This window comes from Manacus candei, unplaced genomic scaffold (genome assembly GCF_025592945.1).
Source record: "Manacus candei isolate 608988 ecotype Guabito, Panama unplaced genomic scaffold, ASM2559294v1 h1tg000017l, whole genome shotgun sequence".
NCBI classification, from domain to species: domain Eukaryota; kingdom Metazoa; phylum Chordata; class Aves; order Passeriformes; family Pipridae; genus Manacus; species Manacus candei.
In genome coordinates, this window is record NW_026138065.1 from 28,611,417 (window position 1) to 28,623,612 (window position 12,196).

The window sequence follows — 12,196 nt, forward strand, 5'->3', positions numbered from 1 at the left end:
AGCCTTGGCAGAAAGGACTGACATCACTAGCAGAATCAGCCACATTTATCTCTGCTCTTCTTCATCAAAGTCAGAGATGGGAACTTGGAAGAATCATCAAAGTTTGTGCTGGGGAAAGTTATACTAAAATTTATATTACAGCCTAATTTGCCATAATATTGACAGATCTGAGATCTGCTTTTATTTATGGTTATGCGTATTCATCTTTTATTTGCTAGCACCCTGTAACTTTTCAAGCGTCACCAAAACTGTTATAACTGTGAGATATTCTAAGGAGATTAATTTACCCTGTCTAACTTCTCAAAATGTCTTCATTGTCCAAACTTCATCTTTACAAAGAGGGCCTCTCAGCCCTTAAATACCTTCTATTCAAGATCCCACAGATCGCTTCCCTCCCACAGGAAGTTAAATACAGGCTCTTGTGGCAAATATGACAGCAGAGTATGTAGGAAAACAATCTGTCAATTATTCATGTATTTTTAACTGTCAGTAGTGTGGTACAGCAAGTGGAAAAAATGGAGGAGAGCTGATAAAGTAATGAGCCATCTTCTCTGGAGATCACCAATAAATGCTCTGCCGGTCACAAAGAACCACAATTAAGAGAATGTTGGCATTAATGATTGATGAGCTACTTAAAACGAGCAAATCAGAGTACACTTTACATGCCTTATCACCTGTGGGTGAGGTTTTGTAGGATGTAGTTCACAGATGCTCTACCTGGACAGAAATAAAACCATTCATTTAAAATTTTTGTTACAAAACCCTGTCAGATCTCAGAACAACACCTCATGTTGCATCTTGATTAGAAAAATGAAAGAAAACAGAATTTCTCCTTCTGTAGAGAATGCATGAGAACTGATTCAGATTTTACCTTTAGTTTAGACCAAGGTTAAGATGGCACCAAAATGGGTATTATTATTACTTTATATATGAGCATCTATATTCAGAAAAGCAGAAAACAAAAAACAAAGAGCTACACTGTGTTACAAAACCAGCCATACCTGGTCAGTTTAGAGGTTCATCTAGCCTGGTATTATTTCCTCACAGTGGTTAATAGCAGATGCCTGGGAAGAGCATAGGAATACAGCAAGGAGAAGCTAATACCTTCCTAGGATATAGCCTCCTAACCTTCAACAGTTCACAGCTCAGACTTCTCATCTGACAAATCCAAGACTTTTCTTGTATCATCAGCATAAAGGGATAAACTTTACATAAGAGAAAATGTGTGCTTTGATGTTGAAAGGTCTGTAGTGACTGTTGATGAACACAAATAATGTGAAAGACACTTGTAGGCAATGCATTGGCTCTCCTCCTCAATCTTACCAGAAAAGAAAGTATTTACCCCATGAACTTCACTAGCACCCCTTGAACAGGGCTACTGTGCTCACCACATCCTTAAGCATCCTGAAATTCACAGGTGGTGAAGTCTTGTTAGGTGATCCAGCTCATTTTACTACATCAACCCAGGACTATGGGGGGAAAACCACAATACACCTCTTCTGATGTTGAATACTAAGTTAAAATCAAACCTTGTTGGTTCTTCAATATTTCTGAAACTTCCACCTACTAAGATTAACAATGTTGTTCAGTGTTTATGATTATTATTTTAATATTACACTAGAAAGAAAATGAAATTGCCATACGTTGGAATTATCATTTCAGACATCTGCTATCTCCCTCTTATGGAAAAACAAAGCACTTCAATCTATTCACAGAGCAAGGAAGCTGATAGCTATTTTTAATGTATAAAGATATTTATTATATGAAGATATTGAATTATGTGTAGGATTAAATTAATTGCAGGATTTTCTTCAGAGGCTTACCTGTATAACACTAAAAACATAGATAATGGTTTCGATCTCTGTGGGGACTCATAGTACTGCAAAAACTATTGCAAAAGTTCAAATACTGAGGTCAGTTAAGATTGCAGAGGAGGCACTGCCACAACAGATTTATAAAGCTTTTCAAACATTGATTGAAAACATTGGGCTGATCTCAGCCACTTACAGATTTCTGTCTAATTAGATTAATATAATACACTCAAAACATTTTTTAAACACTGGTGTTGCTTGAATTTTCATTTTGAATCTGGTTTTTTTTTCAGATTTGCTTGAACTTAACAATAAAGAATAAAGATTTTTTAAAAAATCACACAGAAATAGGTTTGAACAGAAGATTTTCTTTTCTTTTGTTCTTGATATGCTCCTGATAAAAAATAAAAACCTAATTTAGGTAGTCAATGATTCTTCCATCAATCATTGGAGAAAACAATAATCTCACCCTGACACTTCCTCTCCTGCATATGCTTTTAACCATGTCTGTCATTTCATAAGGAAAATACTACCACTGCCTTTATCTCTCATTTAATTATAATATGGCTGTTTGGATCACTTCAGAAAATATTATTTCTTAGCCTATTCCTGTGATTCAAGCTACCATCATCTATCTCAGGGAGAGAAAATGTCAGTGGCATTATCAGGGAAATATTTTAGGTGTTTATGCTATCCTCGTTGCAATTGGACATCACCACAAAAATATAACTAAAAAATTATGTTTATACACTCAAATACATATGCAAATACTTTAATTTTTAGAAGGCAACACCTATCTACCTATCAGTGCTATCCTACACTGTGGCATGATAGACGAAGATATTGATAATGCTTTGGTATGGATTAAATCAGTTAATTAGTAAGTCCATCCACCTACTGAAAATGTATTCAGACTGTCATATTCAATACCTTTGGGAGCCTGGAATTAAGTAACTAAGTCTTAGTATTAATGTAAGGAATTATCAGCTTTACTGAACACATTCAGTCTAGATGGATGTCCCTCAAGCATTCAGTAAAACTCCCAGACACTTAATTTTAGGGAATTTGTGGCCTGATGAAACACAGAGACAGGATCTACACTTGTTTTCCTAAAATATGAGCTGAAATAGACAGAAGGACTTTTTAATACCAGCACATTTGTGAAAATCACAAGAGAATCTGGATAGGAAGAGAAAAGCAAATGATCTATTAGTCCGTGGAGTCACCTATGGCTACATGGACATCAGAATGTCACTCTTGCTGTTCCCACCATCATCACAGTGTCTACTCAGCACAAATACTAATGTCCTGCTTTAAAAACCTGAAAATAATATGGGAGTGTCATTTAAGATATGTCTAAGGTTATTTATTCTTACCTCATCCTCATTTTTTTTAGTTCATGAAAATGTCAGAATAAATGTGTTCTCTATATTTATAGTATTATGCTGGGAGCGGAGAAAAATCTCTTGCAAGCTGTTGGCCATTTAAAAAGCCCTGTCAACCTCTTCAGTCTTTCTTCTCAACAGAATCCACCCATAAAATCCCAAACATTTAATACCTGGCTAGGTTTAAAGATGTTGCAAAATCATACAGCACATTATACCTTCAAAAGTTTTGTTCCCCATGTGAGCCTCTTTCTTCCAGGATCTGAGGGTGTGTCCAGTACCATGCAGTCTCTTCATCTGGGCTTCCTCCCACATAATTTCTTCTCTTGCCAGAACTACTTCTAATTGACCTGCTGTGTGTTCTCCTAAAACCTGGTACTTTCACCACTGAGTTTCTAGATACAGACACAGTCCTTAATGATGTATCTGAATACATCAAAGCCATTAATGGATTTCATCTTCATCCTATCATCATCTCACAGCAGGGAAGTACTCATTTATTAGTGGAGATGAACTGGAGGAAGATGGTATCCTTTCCCCTAGGTCAAAATACAAACCCATGTCTTTGATTTCTGTTTAATTGGTCAAAAATCCATCTTCTGGAGTGGATTTTAAGGAAATGGTTCCTATTTCTCAGTCCATGTTTCTATGCACTTCCAGGAGGGAGTGGTGTAGTTAGATCCATGGAACAGCTTCAGTTCTTTACTTCCTTGATGCAGATGCCCCTGCATGCCCCTTCTTTGGAGAAACTGGCAAGTGTCCCAGGTATCTTCCTTAAGCCCCTTTGGAGACTTTACTGTTTGCCTTCACACTGAAAAAATTCCAATCTAATAACTTCAGATGGCTTTTATAAGTGTGTGTGTATATATGTGTGTGTGCTTGCAAAACCACAGTGCAAAAAAGAGACATTTCAACAGAGCCGTTAAGAGAAAGAAAAAACCATGCAAAGATGTAATACACTACCTGGATGCAAAATTATTTGTAACAGAACTGCAGATCTTCTAAGTAAAGAGCACGGAGACATAACTACTAGAAAGTATCTAACTCTGAATTAATGTCAGTATATAAACAAAACGTAAGTGTCAGCTGTTCAGATCAACTGCTGAATGCTAAATGAAAACAAATAAAGACAAATTTAGCTAACAGATTGAATTAAATAAATCAATAAATCATAAAATAATTATTGATTTATTCAAGACAGACATGGGATGTTGGTACGACCCACAGGGGAAAAAAATAAAGGTTTTTTGAAGAAAACTTCCGTACTAATCTATTAACCGAAAATAGTCCCGAGAATTTTTGATTAAAGAAAATGATCTGCAGTCTATGAAGCAGGCATGCCTGTGAATGAAGCTTTGGTCTTAATAACAGTAAGTGAGAAGAAAGTCTTCACACATTACTGTCAGCATCATGCTTAGAGGAAACCTCCAGTACCTAATACAGTTTATCACCTTAATTTTGAAGAGTTCTGATACATTCTTGGTGTTCAACAAAACATCAGTCTGTTGACTGTTGTAGATGGATCCTTGCCAGCCATACATAAAAGCAGGTTGAACACTGCAACCTGCAGCAATTAATCTGATTAATTACATAAGGAAAGAAAATTTATTTCCCACCAGCTCCATGTGCTGCGGAAACTCTTGCAATCATGGTTGGCTGGAGCAGCAGGACTGGTACACTGCTGCAGTACGCTGGGGGGGCTGCAAGTGTAGCAGAACATTGAAGCTGTGCTTTATCAGAGCTGGGTGCCTGCTTTGGGCTCTCCCTGCTGGGAGAGGAGAGTCACACTCCAAGTCAATTTGCTTTTCTTTCCCTCGGCTTTGAGGAATCATCCACAAAAGAAATAGAATGTATTAATTCGTGCTTTCTGAAAGGAAATTGTGTGAGCCAAGTTTGTAAAACACATAGTACTTCAATCACAGAAATTCACCAAAGGAAAAGTGAACAAGATCTTCAGGCTTACCACGGCTCCAGGGAGTGATAAGGGGACTGAGCGACTATCGCTTTCTTTTCACTGGAGAACAGCAACTCTCAGACACAATACAGGGATTTCTATCCTGCAAGGCTACTGAGAATCAGTAGTGACTGTAACACCCAGCCCTTTTCAGCCATCCCAAACACAGAAAAGTGCATTACAGCTATGTGACTGCATGGTTATGGGTCACCACCTCTGCAAGAGCCTCTTGTTCCACCTGGGTGAAACAATCCCATTTCCCTATAATCCTGATGTAATGATGTTTGTTTAGTGTGCTGGCAGGCACTGATGAGGAACAGCAGGCAGATAAGAGAGTATGAGAGAAAACCAAGCACTGCTTCGTATGAGAGGACTGTTCCTAAGAAAGAGGTTGGAAAAAAAGAGCTGTGAACATGAGGGAAATATTTCTCCAACAACAAATCACTGGCTAACTTTGGGTGTGACTTTGCTCAGCAACTGTTAGACACCATGTCCCATGTTACACAAAGGGACGTTTTAGAAATATTACAGTCCTAACACGACATGAGCAACTTACTAGGAATAAAGAAAGGCAGCATGTTGGAAAAAGCGTTGATACCAAGATGATGTTTGCTCTACTTAAAAGCTAAAGTTCGCCATATTTAAATACGGTAATGTGTCAGAATCTGAGACTGGATAAAACTAAGCTGGGTTAAAAAAACCCCACATAATAAATCAAACTGTAATAAAAGAACATGGTCAATTAAACATGAAAGAACAACAAAATCGAAGCGACAAGTGGCTTCAGATCCTTTTTTCCAAAATTGGAACTTAAAAAGAAACTCTTATTTGCAACTAATTAATCAATAATTTATGCAAGTGTCTGGCCAATCTCTGGATACTATCACTGCTGTAATTTCATTTACAAGCATTTTTTTCCCTGTGCATACACACTGTAGGGAGTGGTTTCAAAGCAGTGCTCAAGGTTTTATACATATCCCACTGGCTTAATGGAAGTTGCATGGTTTGGCTTCATTTTTGAGGGGCTGGAAACCCGCAGTGCCTCTTGAAGCTAATCCACAGCAGAGCCAAAGACAAAGCAGAAGCCAGTCTTCTCTGGACCGTATAGTGCAGTAGAACTGAAGTGGCATTGCTGATCAAGTCCAGTTGTTTTTGTGCCTGTAGTTTTCCAAGCAACTGGTTAAGATTTGCCTTTTGTGGTCCAGTGTGCTGCAAAGTGCCTGTACGAACCACTCCTCTCCAACAAATGCTAACAACAAATGTTAACAGCAGGTCTTATCCTCTGAGCTTGGCACAAAGCTCTGGTTATAGAGGTGAAATTCTCTGTAGACTACAGAGCTAATGACAATCACTATTATTTTGGAGCTCTGTGGCAAGGCTGCATGCACAAAAGCCTGTATTTCTTAAGGAGCTAACTTACACATTAAGGGCAGCGTTGCAGTCCTTATACCTGTGAGTGTCCTAGGATTAGATTTTTAAAACCATTGACGTAATATGGAAGCATTAATGAGTCTGAGAAACTTTTGGAAACCTCATTCTAGGCACACATACACTCTGTTTTTCTTTTTAATCTTTGCTTTTTAAACACAAACCAGGGGGAAACCTGGCTCCATAATATGCAACAGGAGATCAGGACGGGCACCAGAACTGACACAATTTGGCTTCTCTAGGAGCTTAATGTCCTTAAAATCTTTATGCCAAAAAGAGATTTGGCTGACTTGGTCAAGGGATTCAATATTTATTAAGAGGGACAGACAGACAACCATGTGATTGCATAAGTCATACTTGAAAATAACAAACCAATGAGCCAATGCAACAGGCAAGTGTGCTGAATGCTGCTTTTCTAAAGCCACCCTATTTATACAACTTCAGCACTCCAGCTGAAGAGCCAATATTCAATATGCAAATATATTGCAGGAGAATGGGAAAGTCAGATGTGATCAGGTAGCAAATATTAAAAAAAAGACTGAGAATTTTAATGTTTGCTATATCCTGCTGTCAATTTTTTAGAGAACTCGAGTGTCAGTTATGTTGACAATTATGTTTTAAAATAATTAAACAAATTATCAAAAATCACTACAAGAAAATAAAAACGGTTAATGTGCTATTTTAAACAAAAACAAAGAAAAAGGGCATGGACCTCATGCATTTCTGTCAATCTGCAATTGAAATATGAGCACTTCACAACTACCATAGTCGCACAGAGATCCTTCTGCAAATCAGATTTGTCCTTAACACTCAAATTTCCCAGGATCTGTCACCTAATGAACACACATGGGTGCTGAGCACTGTGATGCTGGAAGCTATGATATTCACTTTACACTAGTGATCATCTGCTTTATCAAATCCTTCTGATTTATCAGACCCCTGGGGAAGAGTGTTGACTACTGGGGCCAGTGAACTCTGGTCTAGTTGGTGTGACTGTCCAGAGAAAGAAGGTGAAGCAGTGTGGATCCATGGAAAGAACACAATGCCTGTGCACAGAAACAGGACATTGCAAACCATACAGTACATAATTTTAATCTAAAAAGGGTGGAAAATACTTGTCCTATTAATATTAACTGCACTGATTTAATGATCAGTATGTCTCCATAAAATATGTTCCCATTTGCTATCCTGTGTAGAGGTCATGTATTCAACTACCATTCTTAAAATGGAACTCTTTCCATGGAAAACACCTCTGTTTTCTCAAATGCTTGTTTTTATTTGGCAGGTGAAGATGCTGAGTCAAGCCTGTCACTGTCCCTGCAACAGTGAATACCATTTAAATATGCTGCTTCAATATATGTAAAGAAACATACCCTTCACCTGATGTATGCCCTCCAAGGCAACTGACCAAATTTCAGTTCATTGATTTAATCTGCTTGACCAAAAATCAGTGCCTATTGTTCCAAAACATGTAATCATCTCACAGTATATTGCAATTGCTGGTTAAGTGGCTTAGTGTTATTGATAAGAACTCACTCTGATGAGAACAAAGAGGATTGCCAGAATCCCTTATGGAAAATAAAAAAGCTATTTAGCACACAATTTTCAGAAACAGTTTCCAATGCATGAGAGCAGAGGCTGCTCTGTGGATGGGCTGTCATAATCAAATCCTTAGAAAGGGATGAGAAATGAGCATATTATTCTTGATTTACTATCACTTCATTTATGATTTCCAGTTAATACAGATTCACAAAGCTGTGCCAAAAAGATACTAAAGGCCTGATTGGGCTTTCCTAATTCAAGCAAAACCTATTCTCTAAATCCTTTTGAAGTCTTTCAGACTTCTGCCAACTCTTGCAATTTTTATTGCAAGCCTTGCAGTACTCGATGTTTTCCTTAACATTCCAGCTCCTGGAGTTATACAATTGTGAATCTTTATTTTCAGTTTTAAAAGATGTTTATCACCTTCATGACTGAATAGAAAAACTTGCAAATGAGACTTTTAAAAAGTGTTAAAAATAAAGGAGAAAAAGAAGGAAGAACTTAACTGTATAATTTTGCTGAATAACTTCGTAAAAAGGGTGATATTCTTGGACCAAATTCATGACTTCTGAGCTCCAGTGCATACTTATGGCTCACCAGAGGCTAGCAGCACACAGCTGCATATTTTCACTTAACAGAAGTTCTGTTCTTGCAACGCTTACGTTTGGGGATTTCTTTTCATGCTCATAAAGGTATGTAAAATTTTGAGCCTCCTTCCATACAGTGTGGGGGAAACAAAGGACCTTTCCTGCAATCCTCTGTTCCCATGCCAGTGGCCAGGGCTTCCCTCAAGTGCCAATGGCAAAGTGAGAAGTGAAGCAGAGAAAACCTCTCACTGACCATCCAACTGGTGCCAATTTTGCACCAACTGCCTGACCAGGCAGCCCAGTCCTTAAATTGCCTGCTCCAGAGTCTACTGTAAGCCATGTAGTGATCCTACAGGACAGCTGTAGCTGGGGGGCTGCTATCTGGAGAGCCTGGATAAAAAAAGCACAGACTGTAAACTGTTCCTCCTACAATAGGTGCAAATCCACATGTCACTTTTTAACACTGAAACAACACAATGCTTTCTTTATTCCCCTCTTCCTCTCACCCCTTGATTTCCTCTTTTTTTTTCCCCCTGCCTGATACCTTTTGTTTATCCTATAAGATATCAGAGGCAGGGACTTTTACTTCCTATGTGTTTACACAGTGCTTTGTGTGAAGGCTGACAGCTAGAGATGCCATTATAATCAAAGGTGGGGTAAAGAGGAGGATTTTAAGGCACTAAGGAAAATGAGGCATTCACCTACCATTGACATTCAGTAAGCTTTGAGTACCTTTCTCCCCTTTGAAAAATTTGCATTTCCAAGTGCTATAATTAAGATGTCTGTCATCACCAAAATATTCATTGTTAAAATATGACACAGTGTCCAAGAGGGAAAGCCTTCATTTAGAGCAGAGTCGCTAACAAAAAGCTTTTTTTTTCTCAGAAGCATTAAGACCTCATTTGTCTAAAATCATGCACAACAGTATTCAACATATTTTCTGGAAGTCCCATGTATATCTTGTATCATATATTGCAATTGTTAGATATCTGTGAAGAAGCATGTACTCTGTCAATTACACATTGTAGGTTTTTTAAAAGAACATTTCCTATAAATAAAGACTTCAATGATCTTCTTTAACTATTGTAATATTAATTGAATTCAATACCTCAGCAAATGGAGCAAACAATCTCCGACTGATTAGATCATATGCTTATATTCTATTTCAAACCTGCACTGGTTTGCAGTAATGTAAGGTTTTTTCATTAGCAATTGCTGTTCAGCCTCATATTTTCTTCAGTAACCTAATTAATGCTAGAAATGTAACTTTTCTTCTTGTGCATTACAGTATGTCAATGGAATTGGCACTCCTTTAGAGGTTACAGTATGTCAATGTAGTTGACACTCTTGTAGAGGTTATATATAAGTAAAAATCGGGGGGGGGGGGGAAAGTAAAGGACAAAAATGAAAGGGAATGAAGAAATTAGAAGTAGATTTTTCATGAGATGGTAAGTGCCTTTATCTCCAGTGACACCAAGATGGAAAGTCATTACTCAGCACCCTGCAGGACAGACCCGTGGGAGTCCTATGGGTCACTAGCTCAGAAATCATTACATGCAGATAGAATAAGAAAACAGGCATTAATGAAGAGAAAAAGTTATGTCCTTAATTTGATTCAGGAGCTTCCTAGGTCTTTGTAGCATGAACAGTTTTGTAGACAAAATTCAGCTCTGACTTTGGGATGTTATCAATCTCCTTAAATCAAATCATAGGCCTCACTGCAAACTGTGTTCCAGTACAGTCCTGACTAATTATTTGTATAGTCATAATGACAACAGAGATTCTACCAGGCAGGACATTGAGGCATAGCTGAAGTCAAGAAGGGCTCAGTTATATACTTGGGATGCCATGAGCTGTAGTGATGTTACTATCAAATGCTTTCCTCAGAAATGTTGATCTCAGGCTCACAGATACAGAGTTTCCCATGGGCTACATGAGGGACTTGTGCCAGCCAGGTTAACAGGTGAGAAAGGCTGATCAAAACCTTCACCTTCAGAACATGTTTTGGTGAGTTGCTGCGCACCTCTGGATGCTCCTGGAGTCTGCTGGAAGTTCCTGATGGTGGAATATCAAAGAATAAATGCTTATGGTATCTTGGTATAGCTACTATGGCCAGAAAGGGAGGAGCAAATGGTACAGCTGCATTGAGGTCACTCAGCTCCAGTGGCAGCAAGGTGCTCTAAAAAACTGAGTAGATGCTCTGACAGAGTCGATAAGGGCCTCATCTTCTTTTAGGTACCACAGTCTAGAAACAATACATCTTCATAAGATCATTTTGCCTAACTGTCTGTTTCCCCTCTTCAGAAAAATTTACACCTCACCGTAGTTGTTAGCTTAAGAAAATTTTTTTCCAAAAATAAGCCACTGGAACACCTCAAAAAGAAAAATCTTAGTGCCAAACATGCAAATAGTGTGTAAATCATACTGGAGAATATTCTCAGAAATTGAGGCCAACTGGCAAAGCAACTATACCAGTAAACTCCCACTGCCTACAAATCGTGCAAGGTGCCAACTGGGAATGGTCCCTGTGACATTCTACCTGTCAAATTGTACCTGGAATTTACCTGAGAGAGTGGCAGAGCCCAAAAGTGTGCTAAGAACTGATAGAACAGTTTAACTTAGTTTAATTTTAATTTAGTAACATTAATTTATCCCAAACTCTTCCACACTGCGAGGGTGTCTTGCACTTTTACATGCAGATCTTCCTGGTAAATTTGATGAAGTCTTAAATCTTTCTGCTACAAAATACTCAGATCAAACTAGTTGGACAATACATTGTGATATACTATTTAAAACAGAATTAGTAACAAAGAAAATTTATTGCCTATTTAATAAAAACAGTGCAGCTTATTACAGTAATCATTAAAAAACCTGCAACCTGCAAGTCAAAGTGATTTTTTTTTTAAAGCTCCCTTTTAACTTAAATGTACTGTTTCAGTTTGTTAAATAAAAATTTTTACTTTTATTTAACTGTAGTTTTTGGTCTATGGTATAAAGCATAAAAAGATACTACAGACAGAAAAGCTGAAGATTCAAGTTTGATGCCCTGATCAAATTCAGTCTGTGGTTTGAGTTTTTATGCAGAAAACAAGCAACTTGACCTCAGCCTATGAGTATAATCAGCATGTTCTCCTCCATTCTTGAGAAAATTAACCTCATTCATCACATCATGCTCCTGCTCATGATGCTTCCTGTGTTCCTTGTCCTACTTCTGGATCTCAGGAGTGTAGCTGTCATGGCTTGATGGCACAGTGGGCACACAAGCAAGCATGTGAACCAAATGAACATAAGAAAAGCTTTTAGAATTGTACCTTTTGTTTTGTGTTGGTTTAGGTTTTTTTGTGAATTTTTTTTGTGGGTTGTTTTTTGTTTTTTTTTTTTCTTTTGAAGACAGAATAAATGTAAAAAAATATTCACCACAGAAACGCCTTGATAAGCTTTAGGTTTTTAAAGCACAACATCTGAATGCTTTTACTTACAGTATCCCCA

At 37.8% G+C, this 12,196-nt stretch overlaps 1 protein-coding gene across 24 annotated transcripts in view; it reads right to left on the minus strand.

Annotated features, from left to right (window-relative positions):
• NRXN1 (neurexin 1) overlaps nucleotides 1-12,196 on the minus strand; it is a 699,771-nt gene that overhangs the window by 83,309 nt on the left and 604,266 nt on the right. The gene's annotated exons all lie outside the window — the stretch shown is intronic.